This window comes from Camelus dromedarius, chromosome 4 (assembly GCF_036321535.1).
Source record: "Camelus dromedarius isolate mCamDro1 chromosome 4, mCamDro1.pat, whole genome shotgun sequence".
In the NCBI taxonomy this organism is placed as follows: domain Eukaryota; kingdom Metazoa; phylum Chordata; class Mammalia; order Artiodactyla; family Camelidae; genus Camelus; species Camelus dromedarius.
The window spans coordinates 27030651-27056979 of NC_087439.1; positions in this window are offsets into that span (position 1 = coordinate 27030651).

Sequence of the window (26329 nt, forward strand, 5' to 3'; positions counted from 1 at the left end):
ATTTTCATTTCTTATTTTGTTTGCGTGCTCTTTGTTTTCTTGGTGAGCCTGGCCAGAGGTTTTTCAATTTTGTTTATTCTTCCAAAAAATCAGCTCTTGGTTGGATTGATTTTCTTCTGTTTTTTTTTTTTTTTATCTCTATTTTGTTTATTTCCTCCCTGATCTTTTATTATTTCTTTCCTTCTGCTGATTTTAGGTTTTGTTTATTCTTCTTTTTCTAATTCTTGTAGGTGGTAGGTTAGGTTGTTTATTTGAGATTCTTCTTTTTCGAGGAAGGCCTGTATCACTATGAGCTTCCCTCTTAGGACTGCTTTTGCTGCATCCTATAGATCTTGTGTGGTTGTTTTCATTGTCTTTTGTCTCAAGGTATTTTTAAATTTCTTGTTTGATTTCATCTTTGACCCTTTGTTTTCTTAGTAGCATGTTGTTTAGTCTCCATGTTTTTTTTCTTCTCATTTGTTTTCCTGTGGTTAATTTCTAGTTTCATGCCATTCTTGTTAGAGAAGATGCTTGAAATAATTTCTGTCCTCTTAAATTTGTTGGTGCTTCTTTTGTGCCCAAGTACATGGTCCACCTTAGAGAATGTTCCAGGAGTACTTGAAAAGAATGTACATTCTGTTTTGGGGGGAAATAATATCCTAAAAATATCAACCATGTCCAATTGTTCTGTTATGTCATTTAGTATATCCATTGCCTTATTGATTTTCTGTCTGGAAGATCTGTCCATTGATGTTAGTGGTGTGTTAAAGTCTCCTACTATTGTATTCCCATCAATTTGTCCCTTTATGTCTGTTAGTGTTTGTTTTATATATTTAAGTGTTCCTATGTTGGGTGCATATATGTTAACAAGTGTAATAATTTCATCTTGTATTGCTCCTTTGATCATTAAATAGTGTCCCTTTTAATCTTTATTTATGACCTTTATTTTAAAGTCTATTTTGTCTGATATGAGTATTGCAACTCCCACTTTCTTGTCATTTACATTTGACAAGATATTTCTGTGAAATACCTTTTTCTATCCTCTCATTTTCAACCTGTGTGTCCTTCACTCTAAAGTGGGTCTCTTGTAGGCAGAATATTACAGGCTTTTGATTTATTATCTAATCTGCCACTCTGTCTTTTGTTTGGAGCATTTAGTCCATTGACATCTAGAGTAATTATTGGTAGATGTGTGTTTATTGCCATTTTGAACTTTGTTTTCCAGTTGAATTGGTATTTCTTTTTTGTGCCTTTTCCTTTTTGTTTTTCTTTTTGTGGTTTGATAATTTTCTTTCATGCTAGCTTGGTTCCTTTTGGTTTTTGATTCTGTTGAATGCTTTTGATTTGTGGTTACCCTGTTTTTCAAGTATGTTAACCCCTTATTATATCTCTTTGCTTTAGTCTGATAGTCATGTAGGCTCAAGCACATCCTAAAAGGAACGAAGAAACAAGAAAAGAGAAAAAATCTATTTTCTTGCTCCCCTCGGCCACCTTTTATGATTTCGATATTCTTTATTTTTCTTTATTTTTTTACATCTTATGTTTCTTCTCTTGCAACTCATTGTAGTTATCACATTTCCAATTATGGTTTTCTTATTTGTATAGCTTCTTGTTTCTTTTCTATTTAGAATAGACTTTTCAATATTTCTTTTAGTATAGGTTTAGTATCTAGATAGATTATGAGACTAAGAAGAAAATTTAGCAGTTTTCTATTAGGTCTGTAATCAAAAATTTAACTTGTTCCTTTAGACACAAAATGATTAGAAATTGTTATTTGAATGCATATGAAATTTTAAAAAGAATTAAAATGTAATAATAAGCAATAATACTAAAAAAATAGAACTTTTACATTAAAAACTTACAAATTTATTGGAAGATAATAAGATCTTAACAAGTGGGAAAAAATTGTGTTCATGAATGGAAATTTTTTTTCATTTTTTTAACTGAAGTATAGTTGATTAAAATGTTTCAGGTATACAGTGAAGTGATTCTGTTTTTTTTTTTATTTTTTCAGAATTTTTCCATTATAGGTTATTACAAGATACTGAATATGGTTCCTTGTGCTATACAGTAGCCCCTTGTTGGTTATCTATTTTATATATGTTAATACCAAACTCCTAATTTATCCCTCCCTTCCCTTTCCCCTTTGGAAACCATAAGTTTGTTTTCTATGTCTGTGACTCTGTTTCTGTTTTGTAAATAAGTTCATTTGTATCACTTTTTTAAAAATTCCACATATAAATGATATGTAATTGTCTTTGATTTACTTCACATAGTATGGTAATCTCTAGGTCCATCCATGTTGCTGCAAACCATTAATTTTTATGACTGAGTAATACTCCATTGTGTGTGTGTGCGTGCGTGCGTGCGTGTGTGTACGTATTTTGTATCTATCTAGATATAGACATCTATCTTCTTTATCCAGCCATCTTTTGATGGACATTTGGGTTGTTTCCATGTCTTGGCTACTGGAAATCATGCTGCTACAGACAAAGGGTGCATGTATGTTTTCAAATTGTGGTTTTCTCTGATATAGGCCCAGGAGTGGGATTGCTGGATCATATGTTAAGTCTATTTTTAGTTTTTTCAAGGAACTTCCATACAGTTCTCTGTGTGGCTGCACTAACTTACATTCCCACCTACAGGGTAGGAGAGTTCCTTTTTTCCACACCCTCTCCAGTATTTATTGTTTCTAGACTTTTTGATGATGGCAGTTCTCACTGGTGTGAGATGATACCTCAGTGTAGTTTTGATTTGCATTTCTCTAATAATTAGTCATGTTGAGCAACTTTTCATGTGCCTGTTGGAAGTCTGTATGTCTTCTTTAGAGAAATGTTTATTTAGATCTGCACATTTTTGATTTTCTTTTTTGATATTGAGCTGTATGAGCTGTTTGTATATTTTGCAAATTAATCCCTTGAAAGTCACATTGTTTGCAAATATTTTCTCCCATTCTGTAGGTTTTTCTTTTTATTTTGTTTATAGTTTCCTGTGCTGTGTAAAAGCTTTTAAGTTTAATTTGGTTCCATTTGTTTACTTTTGCTCTTATTTCCATTATTCTAGTAGATAAATCTCCACCCCCACTCCCCCCAAAACTATTGCTATGACTTATTTCAGAGTGTTCTGCCTATGTTTTCCTCTAGGATTTTTATAGTATATGACCTTACATTTAGGTCTTTAATCAATTTAGAGTTTATTTTTGTTTTTGGTATTAGGGAACATTCTAATATGATTCTTTTACATGTAGCTATTCAGTTTCCCTAGCTTATTGAACAGACTATCTTTTCCCCACTTTATATTCTTGCCTCCTTTGTCATAGATTCATTGACCATAAGTGCATGGGTTTATTTCTGGGATTTCTATCCTCTTCCATTGATCTGTATGTTTATTTTTTGTCAGTATTATACTGCTTTGATTACTGTAGATTTGCAGTGTAGTCTGAAGTCACGTAGCATGATTCCTCCACCTTTGTAATTGTTTCTCAAGATTGTTTTGGCTAGCCAGGGTCTTAATATGTTCCCCTATAAATTTTAACAGTTTTTGTTCCAATTCTGTGAAAAATGCCATTGGTAATTTGATAGGAATTGCATTAAATCTGTATATTGCCTTGGGTGGTATGGCCATTTTAAGAGCTGATTTTTTGAAAGAATAAACAAAATTGAAAAACCTCTGGCCAGGATTACCAAGAAAACAAAGAGCACACAAACAAAATAACCAACACCACAGAAATACAAAAAATCATAACAATTTAACAATATTGATTCTTTCAGTCCCACAACACAGTGTTTCTTTCCACCTGTTTCTGTCATCTTCAGTTTGTTTTATCATTGTTTTATAGTTTTCAGAGTACAGGTCTTTTGCCTTCCTAGATAGGTATTTTTTCCTAGGTATTTTATACTTGTTGATGTGGTGGTAAATGGTATTGCTTCATTTATTTCTTTTTCTCATGTTTTGTTGCCAGTGTATAGAAATTAAAATTGATTTCTGTGTATTAATTTTAATTGTGCAACTTTACCAAATTCATTGACAAGTTCTAGTATTTTTCCGGTTGCTTCTTTAGGGTTGTTTATGTATAATATCATGTCATCTGCAAACAGTGACAGTTTTACTTTTCTTCCAATTTGGATTCCTTTTATTTCTTTTTCTTCTCTGATTGCGTGGCTGGGGCCTCCAAAACTATGTTGAATAAATGTGATGAAAGTGGGCATCCTTGTCTTTTTCCTGATCTGATAGGAAATGCTTTCAGGTTTTCACCAATGAGTATGACATTAGCTGTGGATTTGTCCATATATATAGCTTTAATTATTTGAGATATATTCCCTCTACACCATCTTTTTGGAGAGTTTTTATTATAAAATAGATGTTGTATTTTATCAAAACCTTTTACTGCATCTATTGAGATGATTGTATGGTTTTTATTCTTCAATTTGTTAATGTGGTGTTTCACATTGATTGATTTGAGGATATTGAAAAACTTGCATCCCTGGGATAAATCCCAACCAATCATGATGTATTTTTAATATATTGTTGAATTTGGTTTGCTAGTATTTTGTTGAGGATTTTTGCATTTATTTTCATATATAATATTGGCCTGTAACTTTTTGTGGGTGATATGTTTTGATTCTAAATCAGCATTTTGGTGACCTCACAGAAAGAGTTTGAAAGTATTCCTTCCTCTGCAATTTTTTGGGATACTTTCAGAAGGATAGGCATTTACTCTTATTTAAATGTTTGGGAGAATTCACTTGTCACATCATCTGGTCCTGTCCTTTTATTTGTTGGGAATTTTTAAATTACTGATTCAATTTCAGTACTGATAAATGTTCTGTTCATATTTTCTTTCTTCCAGGCTCAGTCTTGCCTTTCTAAAAGTTTGTCTATTTCTTCTAGGTTGTCCATTTTATATGCATATATTCACTCATAGTAGCCTCTTATGATCCTTTGTATTATGTAATGTTGTTTGTAACTTCTCCTTTTTCATTTCTGATTTTATTGATTTGGGCCCTCTCTTTTTTTTTCTTGATGAGTCTGACTAAAGATTTATCAATTTTGTTTATCTTTTCAAAGAACTAACTTTTAGTTTCATTTAACTTACCTCTTTTTTTTTTTCAGTCTCTATTTCATTTATTTCTGTGCTGATGTTCATGGTTTCTTTTTGCTTGTTCTCTCTCTAGTTGTTGTTGGTGTAAGGTTGGGTTATTTATTTGAGATTTTTCTTGTTTCCTGAGATAAGCTTGTATTGCTATAAACTTCCCTCTTAGAATAGATTTTCGCTGCATCTCATTGGTTTTGGATCATCATGTTTTATTTTGATTTGTTTCTAAGTATTTTTGTATTTCTTCTTTGATTTCTTTAGTGATCCATTAGCTGTTTAGTAGCATATTGTTTAGCCTCCGCATGTATTGTTTTTGCAGTTTTTTCCTTGTAGTTGATTTTTAATCTCATAGTGTTGTGATCAGAAAAGATGCTTGATATGATTTCAATATTCTTAAATTTACTGAGGCTTGCTTTGTGGCCCAGCATGTGATCTATTTTGGAGAATGTTCCATGTGACTTGAAAAGAATGTGTATTCTGCTGCTTTCTGATGGAATGCTCTATAAATATCAATTAAATCTGTCTGGTCTAATGCATCATTTAAAGTCTGTGTTCCTCATTGACTTTTTGGTCTGGATGATCTTTCCATTGATGTAAGTGCAGTGTTAAAGTCCCCCACTCTGACTGTGTTATTGTTAATTTCTCCCTTAATATCTGTTAACATTTGTATTATTATATAAACATACAGTTGAGGTGCTTATATATTGAGGTGCTCCTATCTTGGGTGCATATATGTTCACATAATATCTTATTCTTGGATTGCCCTCTTGATCACTATGTAGTCTCCTTTGTCTCTTCTAACAATTTTTTTTAATCTATTTTTTCTGATACAAGTATTGCTACTCAAGCTTTCTTTGGATTTCCATTTGCTTGGGATACTTTTATTCCCTCACTTTCCATCTGTGTGTGTCTCTAGCTCTGAAGTGAGTCTCTTATAGACAGCAAATATATGAGTCATGTTTTTTTTAATCCATTCATCCAGTTTGTATCTTTTGGTTGGAGCATTTAGTCCATTTACACTAAGTTAATTATTGATAGGTATATTCTTATTCCCATCCTGTTAACTGATTTAGATTTGGTTTTGTAGTCTATTTTCCCCACTTCTTCTGTTCTCTCTTGTTATTTAGAGATTATGTTTAGTGTTATATTTGGATTCCTTTTTCTTTCTTGTGTGTATGTCTATAATAGATTATTGGTTTGTAATTACCATTTAGTTTTGGTATAGAGGTCTATGTATATACATGATTGATTTAAGTTGCTGGTCTCTTAATTTCAAATGCATTTTAAATACCCTGCATTTGTACTCTCCTTCCCTCATGCTTACTGTTTTTGATACTGTATTTTACATTTAATTGTTTGTGTATCCTTTAACTGCTTATTGTGGATACAGATGATTTTACTGTTTTTTGTCTTTTAACCTTCCATGTTTGTGTGTGGATGATTTCTTACTCTTACTGTATGTTTGCTTTTACCAGTGAATTTTTCCATTTCATAGTTTTGTTTCTAGTTGTGGCCTTTACTTTTCCACCTAGAGAATTTCCTTTAGCTTTTTGTTGTAAAGCTGGTTTGGTGGTGCTAAAATCTTTTAGCTTTTGTTTGTCTGTAAGGCTTTTGATTTCTCCATAAAATCTGAACAAGAGCCTTGCTGGGCAGAGTACTCTTGTTTGTAGATTTTTTGTTTTATAACTTTAAATATATCACACCACTCCCTTCGGCCTGCAGAGTTTCTTTTGAATCAGCTGATAGTTTTAAGGGACTTCCCTTGTATGTTGTTTGTTAATTTTCCCTTGTTGATTTTAATATCCTCTCTTTATCTTTAATTTTTGTCATTTTAATTATATTATGTCTAGATATGTTACCTTTAGGGTTAATCCTTCATAGGACTCTCTGAGCTTCCTGAACTTAGGGAATTTTTCAGCTATTATCTCTTCAGATATTTTCTCAGGTCCTTTTCTCTCTCTCTCTACTCCTTCTGGGACTTCTATAGTGTGAATATTAGTGTGTTCGATGTTGTCCCAGAGGTCTCTTAAACTGTCATTTTTTTCATTATTTTTTCTTTTCTGCACTAGTGATTTCTTCTTCCACTCTGTCTTCTAGCTCACTAATCTGTTCTTCTGCCTTCTTTAGTTTACTATTGGTTCCTTCTAATGTATTTTTAATTTCAGGTATTGTATTATTCTTCAACTCTGGTTGGTTGGTTTTATACTTTCTAACTCTGTTAAAAACTTCTAACTTTTCACTCTGTGCATCCATTCTCCTCCTGAGTTCTCTGATCATCTTCATAATCATTACTCTAAACACTTTCTTGACTAGATTGCCTATCTCCTTACACTTAGTTCTTCTTCTGGAATTTTATATTGTTCCTTTGCCTGGAACATATTAGTTGTATTTCTCAACAGTGGAGAAGTGGCCCTCTGTAGAAGATGTCTGAATCCCAGCAGTGCACTCCCCTCTTGTCACCCATGGACTAGGGGCCAGCTGGTCCCATGGTAGCTTCTGGCCTGCATTTGTGGACTCATTCCACAGGCTGTGGGATCGTTGTTTTCTTGCTTCTGGTGTCTATTCCCAGGTGAGTGAAGCTGGTCTAGAGGCTTGTGCAAGCTTCCTTATGGGAGGGGTTAGTGCCTACCTACTGGTGGGTGGAGCTGGGTCCTGGCCCTCTGGTGGGTAGGGCCATGTCTAGGATCATGCCTAGAGGTGGCTGTGGCTCAGGAAGTCTTTAGGCAACCTGTCTGCTGGTGGTTAGGGCCATGTTCCTACCCAGTAGGTTGTTTTATTTGAGATGTCCCAGTCCTGGAGCCTACAGGCTTTTGGGTGAGCAAAGTCTTGGTGCTGATCACCTAAGCAAGATGTCAGCCTTCAGAAAAATTCATGCACATGAATACTCAATTGTCTGTCACCAGCTTTTATGTTTCCAGGGTGAGTCACAGCTATCCCTTAACATCACAGGAGACTCTCAAGTCCAGCAGGCAGGTTTGGCATAGGTTCCTATGAAATCAGTACTTCTCCCTTGGTCCTGGTGCACATGAAATTCTGCATGCACTCTTTATGAATGAAGTCTCTGTTTCTCTCAGTACTGTGGAGGTCCTGCAATTAAGCCCCACTGGGCTTCAAAGCCAAATGCTCTAGGGGCTCCTCCTCCTAATGCTGGACCTCTGGGCTGAAGAGCCTGACATGAGGCTCAGAGCTCTCACTCCTGTGGGAGAACCTTTGTGATATAATTGTTCTCCAGCTTGTGGGTCACCCACCTTGGGGGTGTGGGATCCAATTATATCATGACTGCACCTCTCCTACTGTCCTGCTATGGTTTCATCTTTATGTCTTCAGTTTTAGAAGATCTTTTTTGGTAGTTCTAGTCTTTTCATTGATGGTTGTTCAGCAGTCAGTTGCAGTTTTGATGTGTTAATGAGAGGAGGGGAGCTAAAAGTCCTTCTACCCCACCATCTTGACAAAATCTCCCTTGCTACAGTCCAGATGGACAGGTATCTAAGGACAGGGAGGGAATGACCTGAGCCCGGGTAGCTGCCCACAGGAGGGGCACTACAGTGGACTGGAAATACTTCATATTTTCAATATCCTCAAACTAATGTCTAAATGTAATGCAATTCTATAAAAAAAAACTCATTGTAATTTTCACTAATTTTAAATTTTATATAAAAATAATGAAGTTATGAATCAATAGAAGAAAAACTGAAGAAATAAAAGTGAAGAAATTCATTCCATAAGTTACAAATACATTTGTAAATCTATATTGTATGAACAGAGTGTGCAATTTGTGTAGAGATACATAAATAGGTCAACAAATCATAACAGAAAACCACATATATGTAGAAACTTTAAAAATGAGCGATCTTCCTCTCCTGTTTAGGAAATAGTACCAGGAACTGGATTTACCTTCTGTACTTAAAACAACTATAACACTAAAAAATATATGAGAAAACTACTTTTAGATAGGCAGTGCAGGAATGTAATCCCTGAGAGAGGAAACAAACAAGATGAGCTCTCTGATTGCCCAAAATTACCCTCTAAAGAAAACATGTAATTCACAGAGGCAGCAAAAAAACAACCAACCAACCAACCAACCAACCAAACTGGGAAACTCCAGTAGATCCTAGAAGTCTTCCTGACTTGCAGAAATAAAGTTGTGAGTCCTAAGGAACCAAAGCATCCTGAGTTCATAGGTCAAAGGACCAGAAAGGAGAAAGATACACAAAGGCAAAGTACTAAAAGCCTATAGAAGGTCATTCTCAAGTCTTCGGTTGAGTACTGATAAGAATTTCTATGCAGAAATTTCACGAGGCACCAGAGATACCCATCTAAAAATATTAAAGGGAAGAATCCCTGTTGCTGACCAGAGACTAGGACTAATTTGTATTTTACACCAAGCAGGAAGGAAAACCTTGTAATTCATGAAAGACCAGGGAGTCTACTTAAGTATATGGCTTAATAGTAAGTGAAATTTAGCCCTGGACTGTAGGCTTCCCTGATCCTGATCCTAATAGTAAACTTAAATGAAAGAACTTGAAAGGAGCAAAGTATTTTCAAGTAACTTAACTGCATACCAAAAATAAAAGCTTAAGAATATTTGTAGAAATATGAAAATACCTGGCACCCAACAAGGTAAAATTCACAATGTTTGGCATCAAATAAAAAAATGTCCAGGCATGCAAAGAAATAAAACAGTATGACCCATTATAAAGACAAAAATTATTTAATAGAAATTACCAGTCAAGGACATTAAAACAAACAAAACTTGAATTATATATTCCAAATGTTTAAGAAGTTAAAGACTGATCATGTTAAATTTAGACATAAAAGATTTATAAAATATGCCCAAATCAAATTTCTGATGAGAAATGAATGACTGTGTTGAAAAACAAGTGGAATGAGATTAATGTGGATTAGACTTGCAAGAGAAAAGATTAGTGAACCTGAAGATAAAGTAATGGAAAATGTCCAAAATGTAACACAGATAAAAGGAACTGAAAATAAATGAACACATCATATTGAGCTGTGGGATTTCAACCAGCCTAATATACATGTAATTGACTTCCCAGAGGATAAGACAGAAATTGAGAAACAGAAAAATATATATAAAGTGTTGGCCTAGGGGTAAAATGGACAAGGATGGTCTTCAGAGAGAGATTACAAAAAGACATGAAGGATTTTGTGGTGAAAGGTTATTTTCCTTGATTGTAGTGATGATTTTATGAGTGCATGTGTATGTAAAAATTTATCAGCTTATACAATTTAATCATGTGCATTTTGTTACATTTCCTTATTACTTTAGTAAAACTGAAAACTTAGGAATAAATGGTCTAATGATTCTGGGACAGCTTGTCATATATAGAGAGATTTACTCATCACCTTATATAGTATACAAAAAAACAAATCCCAGATACAGGATCAAAAATTGATGAGTAAAATGTGAAACATAAAGAAGAAAATATCTTTAGGACTACCAGATGGAGGTCAAATTTTTAATGAGACCTAAAACCTGAAAACCATAAGAGTAAAAGACTGATACACTGAGTTATATGAAACTAGGATATTCCGTGCATCAAAAGACTTCACAAAAATGTGAAAAGATAGAATTCACAATAACTATTTACAATTTGGAGGGTTAATGTACAGAATAAGTATACAACGTCTGTCCAATTAATAAGATTAGGAGAACTTACTAGAAAAAAAAATTGTTGATTAGTGGTGAAAAAAAAGTTACATTTCCAATAAATGCAAAACCCCCCTGCAACCTCACTAGTAATAATAAAAAAAACTGTAAGTACAAATGACAGTGAAAAAAAGTGATAGAATGGATTTGTATTTCAACAAGTAAAAATTTAAAAATCCTGTTACACATTATGAAAATAATTTAGATTACTATAACTGGCACTATTGTAAACTATTAGTGGGAATGTAAGTTGTTTAAACACTATGCAAAGTAATTTATTGCTATCAAAGTCAAAAATTTCAAATACACACTTTAACTAGAAATGCCACACCTAATCTTACATCATAGAGAAAATCTCATGCATTAGTTAGCAGAAGACACTTATTAAGAATGTTACTATAGTGATATTGAGAATAGGAAAAAATGGAAAACCTCAATGTCCACCAGCAAAAGATTAATTTTAAAACTGAGTTTATATTTACAGAAAAATGTATGAGAGACAAAATAGATGAATTAGTTATGTACATCAATAGAGGAGTCTCAAAGACATAACAATGAGTTCCCGTAAATAAGTAACATAAAAATGTGTAAGCAAAATAACAAATAAATGTTTACATTTTTACCTTTATATTTTGAAAGATATTTTTGCTAGGCATAGAATTTTGAATTGCCAATTTTTTCATGTTGGTACTTTAAATGTCAGTTTATTGTCATTGTGTTTGCATAGTTTCTGAGAAGTCAGCTGTATTTCTTATTTTCATTTTCTCTCTGGCTTCTTGCAAGATGTTCTTTTTTATCTTTTTTCAAGCAGTTTGCAAATTTGAATATTATGTGTCTAAGAATCTGTATATGGATTTTCTTATTTATCCTGCTTGGGTTTCCCTGAGCTTCTTGGTTTGTGTTTTAGTATCTTTCCTTATTATTGGACATTTCTCAGCTATTATTTCTCAAATGTTTCTTCTTCCATGTTCTTTTTCTTCTTTCCTCATGGGGCTTGAATTACATGTATGTTATACTACTTGATACTATATTACAGCTATGTATCTTTTCACTTTTTTTGTTTTTGTTTCATCTCATTACAGTTTTTGGATGCTATTTGTTTTATTTTTTCTTTAAGATTAAATTTTGATAATTTTATTGGCTTACTTTCAATTTTGATTACTTTCTTCAGCTTTTTGAGGGTGAGCTCTTTGAAAGCATTTATCACTTCTGTTGCCATTTTTCCTTCATTTCTCTTATTATCATTTAGCTCTTCTAGTTTTCACCTCTGTGTTGAAATTCCCCATTTGTTCCTGCATATTGCCAATATTTTCTATGGGATTATTTAACATATCAGTCATGGTTATTCTAAAGTTCAGTCCAATGATATCTGGATAATATCTGACTTTATAACTTTCTTCACAGTGGGTAAATTTTTCTTCCCTTTTTGTCTTGGATTTTTTATTAAATGTTGACAGTAATGTATAAAAAAGTAGAGAATGAAGAAAATAGTATTTATGCCTGCAATGAGCACATCTTTTCTTCTTTCAGGGTGTTAGTATGGGGTTGTAGCTGGTTTACCTATCTATCCATCTATCTTTGCATCTCGCTATGATTACCTTTAGAACACAACAGGCTTCAAATTTCTTTAGTGGTTGAACTTAGAAAATTCTTCTGACTCTGGAGCCCCCACTCTAATTGCTCTTGCTCTATCCCCAGCTTTCATCCTTATCTACATGCTGTGCCACAAATGTGGTCTCCCCACTCCCTTGTCCTTCCTCTGGTAATAAACTGCTCTGCTACTTTTTATTAAATAGATTACTCAGCTGATGGTGAGGTTCAGGAGCTTTTATCTATTGTTCTAATTCATCCTCAGTTTTAGGTAGGCCATGTGCCTATGCCTCAAAAGGGTAGTTTTACATTCTGAAATATAGAACATAACACTGCATGCTATTGACAAATATACATATTTTGATTTATAAAGCCATATGTGAGATAGATTAATATTAAATACAAGGTTGTGATATACTTTTGCAGAAAGAGGATGGAGAATAAATTTGAGCAAGGGACACAAATATCAATAATATGTATAAAATATTATTTCCTAAGCTGGTCAGTGGTTACAAGAACATTTTTATATCATTGTATTTTATGTTTATTTTATGTGAATATTATGCACATATGATTTATAAGATAAAAATCCTAAACTTAGCTTGAAATTTTATTCTGATTAGTTTTCCTTCTGCAAAGAGAGCCATCCATTATGCACAGAAGCAATACTTCTTTTCCAAGTCCACTCAGATTATTGTAGTGTGACAATTAGTAGAACATAAATTTTTTTAAATGTTTTTTTATTAAAAAATAAATAAATTTCCTATAGTTCCAGAGGCTGGGAAGTCCAAGATCAAGGTGCCAGCATAGTCCAGTGAATGCTTTCTGTAATAAACAGGGACTGGTTGCTCTCTGGGGCCTCTTTTATAAGGGCACTAATCCCAATAATGAGAGCTCCATCCTCATGACATAATCACCTCCCCAAAACCCCACCTCCTATTACTAACACTAGGGATTAGGATTTTAACATGAGAACTTCTGGTAGACACAAATCTTCATATCATAGCTGATTTACCAAAAATATACAGAGAACTTTTTTTTCCTTTTTTTATCCCTTCCACTCACTTTAACCCCTGATAACCATAAGATTATTCTCTATGTCTGTTTCTGTTTTGTAGATAAGTTCATTTGTGTCCTTTTTTTTTTTTTAAGATTCCACAAATAAGTGATATCATATGGCATTTCTTTCTCTTTCTGGCTTACTACAGTTAGAATGACGAGCTCCAGTTCCATCCATGTTGCTGCAAATGGCATTATTTTATTCTTTTTTATGGCTGAGTAGTATTCTATTGGAGAAATACACACACACACACACACACACACACACACACACATTCACCACAACTTCTTTATCCAGTCATATGTCGATGGACACTTGGGTTGCTTCTGTGTCTTGGCTATTTGTAAATAGTGCCACTATGAACACTGGGGTGCATTTGTCTTTTTGAATTACATTTTTCTCTGGATATATGCCCAAGGAGGGAGATTGCTGGATCATATGGTAAGTCTGCTTTTAGTTTTCTAAGGAACTTCCATACTGTTCTCCATAGTGATTCACCAGTTTACATTCCCACCAATAGTGTAGAAAGGGTTCCTTTTTCTCCACACCTTCTTCAGCATTTATTGTTCGTAGACTTTTTAATGATGGCCATTCTGACCAGTGTAAAGTGATATCTCATTGTAGTTTTGATTTGCGTTTCTCTAACAATTAGTAATACTGAGCATCATTTCGTGTAGCCATTGGCCATATGTATGTCCTTCTTGTAGAGACAGCTATTTAGGTCTTCTGCTCATTTTTCGATTGGGTTGTTTGTTTGTTTTAATATTAAGGTGCATGAGCTGTTTGTATATTTTGGAAATTAGTCCCTTGTCAGTCACACCATTTGCAAACATTTTCTCCTGTTTTGTAGGTTTTCTTTTTGTTTTGTTGATGGTATCCTTACCTGTACAAAAGATTTAAGTTTAATTAGATCCCATTTGTTTATTTTTGCTTTTATTTTCATTACTCCAGGAACTGACTCAAAAAATACACTGCTGTGATTTATGTCCATGAGTGTTCTGCCTATGTTTTCCTGTAAGAGTTTTATAGTATCTGGTCTTACACTTAAGTCTTTAATCCATTTTGAGTTTATTTTTGAATATAGTGTTAAAGAATGTTCTAGTTTCAGTCCTTTACGGGCAGCTGTTCAGTTCCCCCAGCACCACCTATTGAAGAGACTTTCTTTTATCCATTGTAAATTCTTTCCTCCTTTGTTGTAGGTTAGTTGACCATAAGTGTGAAGGTTTATTTCTGGACTTCCTATCCTGTTCCATTGATCTGTGTGTCTGTTTTTGTGACAGTAACATAATGTCTGGATTACTGTAGCTTTGTAATACAATCTGAAGTAAGGGAGCATGATTCCCCCTCCTCCATTCTTTTTCAAGATTGTTTTGGCTTTATGGGGTCTTCTGTGTTTCCACAAAAAATTGAACATTTTTTGTTCCAGCTCTCTAAAAAGTGTCATGGGTAATTTGATAGGGATTGCATTGAATCTGTTTATTGCCTTAGGTAGTATGGCCATTTTAACAATATTGATTCTTCCAACCCAAGAACATGGTGTATCTTTCCATTTGTTTATATCATCTTCAATTTCTTTCATCAGTGTCTTACAGTTTTTGGAGAATAGGTCTTTTGCCTCCTTGAGTAGATTTATTCCTAGGTATTTTATTCTTTTTGGTGGGATGGTAAGTGGTGGGATTGTTTCCTTAATTTCTTTTTCTGCTATTTTATTGTTAGTGTATAGAAATGCAACATTTCTGTATATTGATTTTGTATCCTGAAACTTTACCAAATTCATTGATAAGTTCTAGTAGTTTTCTGGTCGCTAATTTAGGATTTTCTATGTGTAAGTATCATGTCATCTGCAAACAGTGACCATTTTACGTCTTCATTTCCAATTTGCATTCCTTTTATTTCTTTTTCTTCTTTGATTGCTATGACTAGGACTTTCAAAACTATGTTGGATAAAAGTGGCAAAAGAGGGCATCCTTGTCTTGTTCCTGATCTTAGAGAAAATGCTTTTGGCTTCCCCCATTAAGTATGATGTTGTTGTGGGTTTGTCCTATATGACCTTTATTATGTTGAGGTATGTTCCATGTATGCCCACTTTCTGGAAAGTTTTTATCATAAATGGATTTTAAATTTTATCAAAAGCTTTTTCTGCATCTATTGAGATGATTATATGGTTTTTATTCTTCAGGTTATTAATGTGGTGTATCACATTGATTGATTTGCAGATATTGAAAAATTTATGTGTCCCTGGGATAAATCCTAGTTGATCATGGTGTATGATCCTTTTAATGCATCATTGAAGTTGATTTGCTAGTATTTTGTTGAGGATGTTTGCATCTATATTCATAAGTGATACTGGCCCATAATTTCTTTTGTGTGTGTGTGATATTTTTGTCTAGTTTTGGTATCAGGGTAAGGATGGCCTCATAGAGTGAATTTGGAAGTATTCCTTCCTCTGCAATTTTTTGGAGTAGTTTCAGAAGGATAGATGTTAAGTCTTCTCCAAATGTTTGGTAGAATTCCCCTGTGAAGCCACCTGGTCCTCAATTTTTGTTTGTTGGGAGGTTTTTAATTACTGATTCAGTTTTGGTACTGGTAATTGGTCTCTTCATATCACGTATTTCTTCCTGGTTCTGTGTTGGTAAATTGTATCTTTTAAGAAATTGTCCATTTCTTCTATGTTGTCCTTTTTGTTGGTGTACAGTTGCTCATAGTAGCCTCTTATGATCTCTTGTATTTATGTGGTGTCAGTTGTAACTTTTTTCACTTCTGATTTTTTAATTTGAGCCCTCTCCCTTTTTTTCTTGGTAAGTCTGACTAATGGTTTATCAATTTTGTTTATCTTTTCCAAGAATCCGCTTTTAGTTTCATTGGTATTTTCTATTGTTTTTTAGTTTCTGTTTCATTTATTTCTAACCTTTATGATTTCTTTTCTTCTACTAACTTTGTGTTTTCTCTAGCTGCTTTAAGTGGAAGGTTAGGTGGTTTACTTTAGATTTTCCTTATTTCCTGAGGTATAAATTTCACTATAAACTTCCCTCTGAGAACTTATTTTGCTTCATCCAAGAGGTTTTGGGTCACTTTTTCATTTTCATTTGTCTCAAAGTATTTTTTGATTTCCTCTTTGATTTCTTCAGTGACCCACTGGTTTAGTAGCATATTGTTTAACCTCCAGGTGTTTGCAGTTTTTACACTTTTTTTTCCCTTCTATTTGATTTCTAACCTTATAGCATTGTGGTCAGAAAAGATGCTTGGAACAATTTCAATTTTGTTAAATTTGCTGAGGCTAGGTTTGTGGGCCAGCATGTGGTAGATTCTGGAGAATATTTCATGTGCACTTGAGAAGAATGTGTATTCTGTTGCTTTTGGATGGAATGCTCTATAGATATCAGTTAAGTCCATCTGGTCTAATGTGTTATTTTGGGCCTGTATTCCCTTTTTGATTTTCTGTCTGGATGATCTGTCCATTGATACAAGTGGGGTGTTAAGGTCCCGCACTTACATTGTGTTGTCATCGATTTCTCCTTTTATGTCTATTAATAATCACCTTACATATTGAGGTGCTCCTATATTGTGTATATATATTTATATATTTATAAGTGTCGTATCCTCATCTTAGATTAACCCTTTGAGCATTATGTAGTGTCCTTCTTTGTCTCTTCTAACAGTGTTTTTTCTTTTTTTAATCTATTTTGACTTTTATAACTATTGTTACTCCAGCTTTCTTTTGGTTTCCATTTGCACAGAATATCTTTCTCCATCCCCTTATTTTCAGCCTGCATGTTCTCTAGCTCTGAAGTGGGTCTCTTGTAGACAGCATATTTATGGGTCTTATTTTTTAATCCAGCCAGTCTATGTCTTTTGGATGGAGAATTTAAACCATTTACATTTAAGGTAATTATCAATACATATTTTTATTGCCAGTTTGTTAATTGTTTGGGGTTGTTTTTGTAGGTCTTTTTTTTTTTTTTTCCCCCTCTTTCTTTTGTTCTCTTTTCTTGTGGTTTGATGACTAGAGAAGTTCCTTTCACATTTGTTGTAAAGGTGGTTTGGTTGTGCTGCCTTCTTTTATTTGTGAAGCCTTTGAGTTCTCCTTCAAATCTGAATAAGAACCTTGCTGGATAGAGTATTCTTGGTTGTAAGTTTTTCCCTTTCTTCACTTTAAATATATCATGCCAGTCTCTTCTGGACTGTAGAGTTTCTGCTGAAAAATCAGCTTATAACCTAATGGGAGGATTTCCCTTGTATGTTATATGTTGCTTTTCTCTTTCTGATTTTAATATTTTCTCCTTATCCTTAATTTTTGTCAATTTGATTACTGTGTGCCTTGCTGTGTTCCTCTTTGGGTTGATCCTATGTGGATCTCTTTGTGTTTCTTGGATTTGGGTGACTGTTTCATTTCCCAAGTTAGGGAAGTTTTTGTTTATTATCTCTTCAAAAATTTTCTCAGGTCCTTTCTCTTCTCCTTCTAGGACCCCTATAATGTAAATATAGTATGCTTCCTGTTGTCACAGAGTCCTCTTAAACTATCCTCATTTCTTTTCATTCTTTTTTCTATTCTGCAGTAGTGATTTCCACTAATCTGCCTTCTAGCTCATTGATCTGTTCTTCTGCCTCACTTAGTTCCTTCTAGTGTATTATTCATTTCAGTAATTTTATTCTTCACCTCTGGGTATTCTTTATATTTTCCAAGTCTCTGCTAAAACTTATCCCTGTGCATCTGTTCTCCAGAGTTCTCTGAACATCTTTGCCATCATTACTCTATACTCTTTCTCAGATAGATTGCCTGCCTACTCATCACTTATTTCTTCTGGGATTTTATCTTGTGCCTTGGCCTGGAAGATACTCCTCTGCTGCCTCATATTATCTTTCTATTTGTATTTGTAGGTAAGTTAATTATGTCTCTTGACCTTGGAGAAGTGGCCCTCTGTAGGAGATGTCCTTGCGTCCCAGCAGTACCCTCCTCTCTTGTCACCCAATGGCTAGTGTCCAGCTGGTTCCAGGGGTATAGTCTGGCCTGTGTTTGTGGATTCCTTCCACAGGCTTTGGGGTTATTTTCTTATTTCTGGTGTCTGCCTCCTGGTGGATGAGGCTGGACTAGAGGCTTATGCAGGCTTCCTGGCAGGAGGAGTCAGTGCCTGCCCAGCGCTGGGAAGAGTTTGGTACTTGTCCTCTGGTAGATATGTCACCAAGTCCAAACTTACTCTGTTCGCCGCATGACAGGCCAATAAATTGGGAGACAGATGTGGTGTTGGGCAAGGAATAGCAACTTTATTCAGAAAGCTAGCAGACCAAGAGGATGGCAGACTAATGTCTTGGAGAACCATCCTCCCCAAGTCAGAATACAGGCTCCTTTTATACAAAAAAAAGGGGTGGGGTGGGGGGAAATGTGGTTTGTTGTTAAAACTTCTTGGTGTAGGAATTCTTTGTTCTTGCAGCTGTCCACGTGGGCCAGCTCATGGTGCTCCTGCAAATCCTCCAACAAAACAAACATTATTCTCTATTCTGCAACTTGTTATCTTTACATGAGTGCAGAGCTAGCAAGACTAAGCCTAAAAAACTGGGCACAGGGTTAAAGCCAAAGGGACAGGTCTCATATGGAGTCAGATTTGTTCTTTGCTATTACATTTCCCCACTGTCAATGTCCATCCCACAATCTTGTGGGAAAAGGGGTGATGACCGTTCTGGCTACTTCTGCTGAAAAAGGGTGATGAGGGGGTGATTATGGGATGGATTGATCAGCCTTTGACAGGGAACATCCCTGGGTATCTTTAGTCAGTAGTATAATCTCTGTCTTCTTTTTTTTTTTTTCCTCTTTATTTACAACTATTTGAACCTGATAAAACTCCTTAGTACTTTGTTGGAGTTTTGGTTCCAGTTCCCAATATGTATCTTTTAATGTTAACTTCTTCCACTGTACCATAATTACAGTAGATTCCTGTGCTATTCATTTAAACAAGATTAAACAAATAGGTTGACCTTTCTCCAGCTATAATTGAAATTTAGGAAGATAAGTATTGAGATTATAAAGAGTAACCTTAGGTCTTCTAAGGGTTTACAAAACCATTGCCTCTCAGGAGTTGGGTTGTTTTCTGATTCTGATGATGGTGGTGCTGCTTTAATCTGTGTGTGATGAATCCATGGCTTTATCCCAGCTAACTTGACAGATGAGTGAGTGCGTGGTAAGTAATACCACATTTGGTCCTGTCCACCTTGCAGTCAGCTGTTGCTCAGGCCCTTGTTCCCTCCATGTTTTAAGCAGGATTTGGTCCCCTGGTTGGAAAGAATGTAAGGCTGCTTCATTCAGTTGGATAGGCAGACCTGTTGGGGGCAAACTCATGAATAAAGGTTAGTAGAGTGCCCAAAGTTTTACCATAATTGGCAACTGCCAGGTCTTCTAGAGTCTTTATAGATTCTCCTGCCCAGGAGACACCTGGAATGGCCTACCATACAGTATTTCAGAGGGGCTTAATTTAAGCCTGCTTCTGGGAGCCACTCTGATCCTTAGCAGGGCAACTGGCAAGGCCTTATCCCAAGTTAAATTAGTCTCTTGACATATTTCTAACAATACTCCTTTTTAATGTATGATTCATTTTCTCAGTTTTCCCTGTTGATTGTTGTCTCCAAGATGAATGTAGTTTCCAGTTAATTTGCAGTATTTTAGACACTTGCTGGGTTATGCAAGAGACAAAAGCAGGCCCATTATCACTTAGAAGAGTATTAGGCAGTCCAAATTGGGGGATAATTTCTTTAAGGAGGGCTTTAGCCACTCCAGAGACTTTCTGTCTGGGTGGGATATGCCTCTACCTATCCTGAAAAAGTGTCCGCAAACACTAGCAGGTATCTGAAATTTCCTACAGCTCGAGGCATTTGAGTAAAGCCTATTTGCCAGTCCTCAGGGGGGCAGGTTCCTCTATGTTGGGTCCCCAGCGGGAGAGGCCTGATGGCAGTCTTTGGGTTGTTTTTAGTACAAGTCATACAGTTCTGAATGACTCGCTGGATGGTCTTTTGTAGGTTAGGCCCCATTATATACTTTTGAATCCATTGTAAGGTGACATCTCCCGTAGTGGGTACCATTATGTATGTGCTGCAGCACAGTGTCCAAGAGTGCCTCGGGGATCAAGACAATTCCTTGTGCACTACATTTCCAGCCAGGTGAGATGTGATCAAGAGTGAAACCCCACTCTTTGGCCATCTCCTTGTCGTTTTGTGAATACACCGGCTGGTATTTTGACAAGTCAGTCTGTGGGAGAAGTGATCCTATTATGGCATAATAATCACCTTCCTTTGCTGCTCTCTTTGCAGCTTGATCAGCTAACCGATTGCCTTTTATTATATGAGTTTTGCCTTTTTGGTGGCCTGGACAGTGCATTATGGCCACTTGTGAGGGCTTATGGACTGCTTCTAATACTGACAGGATTTCAGAGCCATGTTTTTTCTTTATTTTTGAAGTGAGGAGTCCCCTTTCTTTCCAGATTGCCCCGTGAGCATGCACCATGAGGAATGCATAGCTACAATCTGTGTATACATTTACTCACTTCCCTTCAGTGAGTAGTGGGGCCCTTGTCAGAGCAATGATTTCTGCCTTCTGAGCTGAGCTCCCTGGGGGCAGGGCTTTTGCCTCAACAATCTTTTTAAGTGTTACCACCACGTACCCAGTGCATGGCCTAACTTGGTCCACGAGGCTACTTGTATTGGTGAATGGTTCCCAGTCTGGCTCAACCAGCTGGTCCGTTAGGTCCACTCTGCTGGGGCACTGTGCGGCATCCTTTGGGAGCAATGTGGCTGGTTTTATTTAGGGCTGAAGTGACCTGAAGTCTTTCATTGGGGTTGTCTAAGAAAATGGCTTGGTACTTTCCCGTTCTCTCAGAAGTCAGCCAGTAGCCGCCTGTTTGTTTCAGTAAAGAAAGGACATGGTGGGGGACATACTCGGTGGTGGGTTGCCCCAGGGTAAACTTCCCAGCCTCTGGAAGTATGTCACAAGTAGCTGCTACAGCTTGAAGGCAAGGGGGGCATCCCTTAACAGTCTGTTCTAGTTGTTTTGAGAAGTAGGCAACAGGTCTACCAATATTCCCCAGAGTTTGAATTAACACCCTGGGACTTAACACCTTGTCTCTTGTGGACATAACTGGAAAGGTTTTTTTTTTTTAATCTGAAGTTGAGACTAACTTTATTTTTATTGTTTCAAAGGCTGTTTGGCATTCTTTAGTCCAAATAAGGGGCTCAAGACCATGTCCTTTCAAAGCCTCATAGAGGGGCTTTACTATGAGCCCATAGCTTGGGATCCAAATCCGAGAGAACACTGCCATTCCCAGAAACCCCCTCAGTTGTCTGCGGGTTTTGGGTGTACCCAATACTGCTACTGACTGTTTTCAATCAGGCAAAAGAGGGAGAGGACAAAGCCCAGATACCAGACTTCTTGTTTATATATTTGGACCTTTTTCTTGGAGTCCTTATATCCACAACTGGCCAAATAATTCAGGGTCCTGATGGTCTTTTGTAGACATTTATCATATGCTTGCTATGAGCAAATCATCTCCATATTGGACTAAGAGTCTTTCATCCAATATTAAGTTTTTAAGGGCCTTAGCTAACATTTCCCCAAACAAGGTAGGGGAACTCAAATCCTTGAGGCAGGACTGTCCAACAATATTGTTGGACGACCTGTGTTTCTGTGTCCTGCCATCAAACGCAAAATAGCTGCTGTGATTCTCCTACAATGGGAATGCAGAAAAGAGCATCTTTCAAGTCCAAAACTGAGAACCAGCCATATTCACCCAGGACAGTTGTGAGCAGAGCATATGGATTAGGCACTACAGGGTGTAAGTCTCAGCATACTTCACTAATAGCCCTGAAGTCTTGGACAAAGCAATACTCCTCTGAGTTTGGCTTTTTGACTGGGAGAATAGGGATGTTGTATGGGGACCTACAAGGTTTAATCAGTCCTGATTTCCAAAACTTCTTCTTGAGAATTGGTTGAATTCCCTTTTGGGCCTCTTGTCTCAGAGGATATTGTTTTAGATTAGGGGTCCCATTATTGCCTTTTAATGGGATATATATTGGCCATGCATTTTTGCCCTTTCCTGGGGTGCCGTCAGCCCACCCTTCTGGCTTTACCTTTTCATAGGCCTTGTGGGGAAAGAGCTCTGTGTCTGTTTCTGGGGTTTCCACGTGTGCCATCTGCAGACTTAGAGCATGCTCCGGTGGGACCCTGATGTTAAGCTGTTCTGGTGAAAAAGTTACTTGAGCATTTAATTTACAAAGGAGATCTCAGCCCAAAAGAGAGATTGGACACACTGGCATATACAAGAAGCTGTGTTTCAGGGTGAGGTCCCCTAGTTGGCATTCCAGGGTTTGTAAGAATGAACACTTTTGTACTTTGTCCAGAAACTCCTGTGACTGGGATGGATTGAGGAGTCTTCTGTGCCATCTTAGTGTTTACCACAGAGTATGTCGCACCCGTACCTAATAGAAAATCAGTCAATTTGTCCCCCACTGTCAAAGTTACCTGAGGCTCCTGTGGGGAAATTGGAATTAGGAGCCTCAACTCTAAGGGAGTCTCTGGGCCTATTCATTCCTCATCAGAGCAGTCCTCCCTTTCTACTATATGAGAAGTTCCCATTCTCCTTTTATTTTTTTCCTTCTTACTTTTTAACCGAGGGCAATCTTTTTTCCAATGCCCTTCCTCCTTGGGGTAGGCGCATTGTTCCTTCCCCAGTGGTGGCTTACCTCTCTTCAGGTGACTCGCCTTCCAGGGAATCCAATGCTGCTGCCAGAAAAGCTGTGTTCTGTTTTGCATCTTCTTTCTTCTGTCGTTGTTCCTTGTTGTTGAACAGTTTAAAAGCAACATTACTACCTGAGAAGGGTTCATTTCAAATGCACCATCTACCTTTGTAATTCTCTTCTTATATCTGGGGCGCTTTACCCAATGAAGGCCATAATCACCATTCTCATATTTTCAGGGGCCTTGGGGTCTGCATCAGTATAGCATCTATAAGCTTGATGAATTCTTTCTAGAAACTCAGAAGGATCCTCACTGGATTTTTGGTGTATCTCCTGAATCTTGTTTCAGCTCTTTTGCCTAGGTATCCCCTTTCAAAGACCTGCCAAGATACACTTCCTGTAATGCTCTATGAGTGGCATGTCTCCATCACTAGGATTCCAGTTAGGCTCAGCAGTAGGAACTGCCAGGTTTGCTTCTGGAGTTCCATCTGGATCCCCTAGATGAAGCTGGTGTGCTTCCTCTCTAGCCTTGTGAATGACCATCCTCCTTTCATCCCCAGTGAGCATCATATTCATAAAAGTGTGTAGGTCTGCCCAAGAGGGAGGGGTCCTCTCTGTAAGAGGGGTTATGGTTTTTCCAGTTAATGCAAATGGCCAACCAGCCGGATTTATATGGATGTACAATCCATTCTCAACTTCAGATTTGTTTAAGGCCTCCTACGGGATATTGGCGCAAGGGAATTGGCTCCCAGTCTGAGTGCCCTGTCAGGTGTTAGATGGTGGCATCAAACCAAGTCTCTGGGCCCCAGGGGATAACATACTAACTTCTAATTGAGTCCCATAAATAGGGGAAACAGGAGGCGATAGGTGGCATGAGAGCAGTTGGATTAGCTGCTGGCACAGCCTGATTGGTAGGAAAGCAGGATCAGCCAGAGAGAGGTTTAAGGTTTGAAGTAACACATCCTCATTTTCTCCCCTTCCCTCTTGCAGAACAGGTTTTCCCTTTCAGACTGCTGCACCGTAAGGTGGCAGCTGTCTGACTTCTTTTCCTCCTGATGTAATAGCGTAAATGCTTCTGCATATGGAATTACATAATTTTTCCCTGCCCTCTCACAAAACAACTCTAATTGCAAGATTGTATAGTAATTGAGCCATTCAGGGGCTATTGTTCCTCTGATCTTAACATATATTGGGGTCACACACTATTACACAAAAGTATCTTTTTCTTAACCATAGGCTCACAGTTATATTTTCCCCATTAATTTAAGACACGCCCCAAAAGGCTTTCCTTAGGGATAGATGGAGTATTTCCCATATCTATAAGTTTAAGAACAGTAAGACACAAAAGGCGCAAAGTCTAACATGACTGAACACAAAACAGAAGCAAATAAACCAGTTCACAAATCCAGTAGAATCCAAAAACTGTCTCCTCTCTCCAACAGGGTACCCCACTCAAAATACAAAACAAATTGGCTTATTCTGGAGAAAACACCCCAAGTGGAGAGGAATAAAGTTTCTGGCTGTATGCACCAGAGTGACTTACCTTACTGTATGGAGGCCATTGGTCCCCCCATGTCGATTCCTTGCTCCAACTGCCAAGCACTGCGGCAGCCAGTGCAACTTCAGGGAGTTTTGAAGGAAAGATCCTCAGGACAAGTGGTCCTGGCAGCTACTAGGGCCTTACCTGATAATTCCCCAAATGGGGCTGGCTGGCCATGAGCAGCAAGGCTCTAGGCTGTCTTCATTCTGCTCGCCGCACAACAGGCCAGTAAATCGGGAGACAGACGTCGTGTTGGGGCAAGGAATGTGAAAATGCAATATGTATAGAAAATGTAATATTATTCATTATTATTAACATTATTCATTCCATTCAAAAGAATGAAATTCTGATTCGGGTTACAACAGTGATGCTCCTTGAAACATTATACTGAGTGAAATAAGCCAGACACAAAAGGACAAATATTGTATGATTCCATTCACATGAAATATCTAGTGACGTTATTTGGAAAGCTAGCAGACCAAGAGGATGGCAGACTAATGTCTTGGAGAACCATCCTCCCCAAGTCAGAATACAGGCTCCTTTTATACAAAAAAAAGAGGGGGAGAGATGTGGTTTGATGTTGCAAACTTGTTGGTGTAGGAATTCTTTGTTCTTGCAGCTGTCCACGTGGGCCAGCTCATGGTGCTCCTGCAAATCCTCCAACAAAACAAACATTATTCTCTATTCTGCAACTTGTTATCTTTACATGAGTGCAGAGCTAGCAAGACTAAGCCTAAAAAACTGGGCACAGGGTTAAAGCCAAAGGGACAGGTCTCATATGGAGTCAGATTTGTTCTTTGCTATTACAGATAGTGGTGTGGCTAGAGGAGATGCATTTGTGGCTCAGGATGTCTGCTGATGGGTGAGGCTTCCCAGGCCTTAAGCCTTTAGGCTGTTGGGTTGGGCTAGGTCCTGGTGCCGACGATCCAGTCAAGATGTCAGCCTCCAGGAAAGCTCATGTACATGAACACTCACAGAGTGTCTGCCACCAGATTTTATGTCCCCAAGGTGAGCTGCAGAAGTCCCCTACATCCCCAGGAGAACTTCCAAAACCAGCAGACACGTCTGACCAAAGTTCCTATGAAATCACTGCCTCTGCCTTGGGACTTGGAACATGCAAGATCCTCTGTACGCTTCCCCAGAGAATGAAGTCTCTGCTTGCCTCAGTGTTGTGGGGCTCTTGGAGTTAAGTCCCACTGGCCTTCAAAACCAGATGTCTCCTCCTCCCCCTAGTGCCAGAACCCTGAGCTGGGGAGCCTGACGTGGGGCTCAGAACTCTCACTCTCACTCCTGTGGGAGGGCCTCTGCAACTTAATTCTTCTTCAGCTTGTGGGTCACCCACCCCAGGAGCATGGGGCTGGATTATATCACGAGCACGCCCCTCCTACCATCCTGCTGAGGTTCCCTCTTTATGTTTGCAGTCGAAGTAGGGTTGTTTTGTTTTTTTGGGTTTTTTTTGCTAGGTTCCAGTTTTTTTTTTCCCCTGATGGTGGTTTAGCGGTCAGTTGTGGTCCTATTCTGCCATCTTGACTGGAAATCTAAGAACTCTTAAAAGTCCAAAAAAAAAAAAAAAAAAAAGATTAACATCTGCAAAAATTATTATTTCTCTACAAATACTTATGATTATATTAAATTTCACTCTATTAATTGGGTAGGAGTCGTAATCTCGACAAAAAAAGG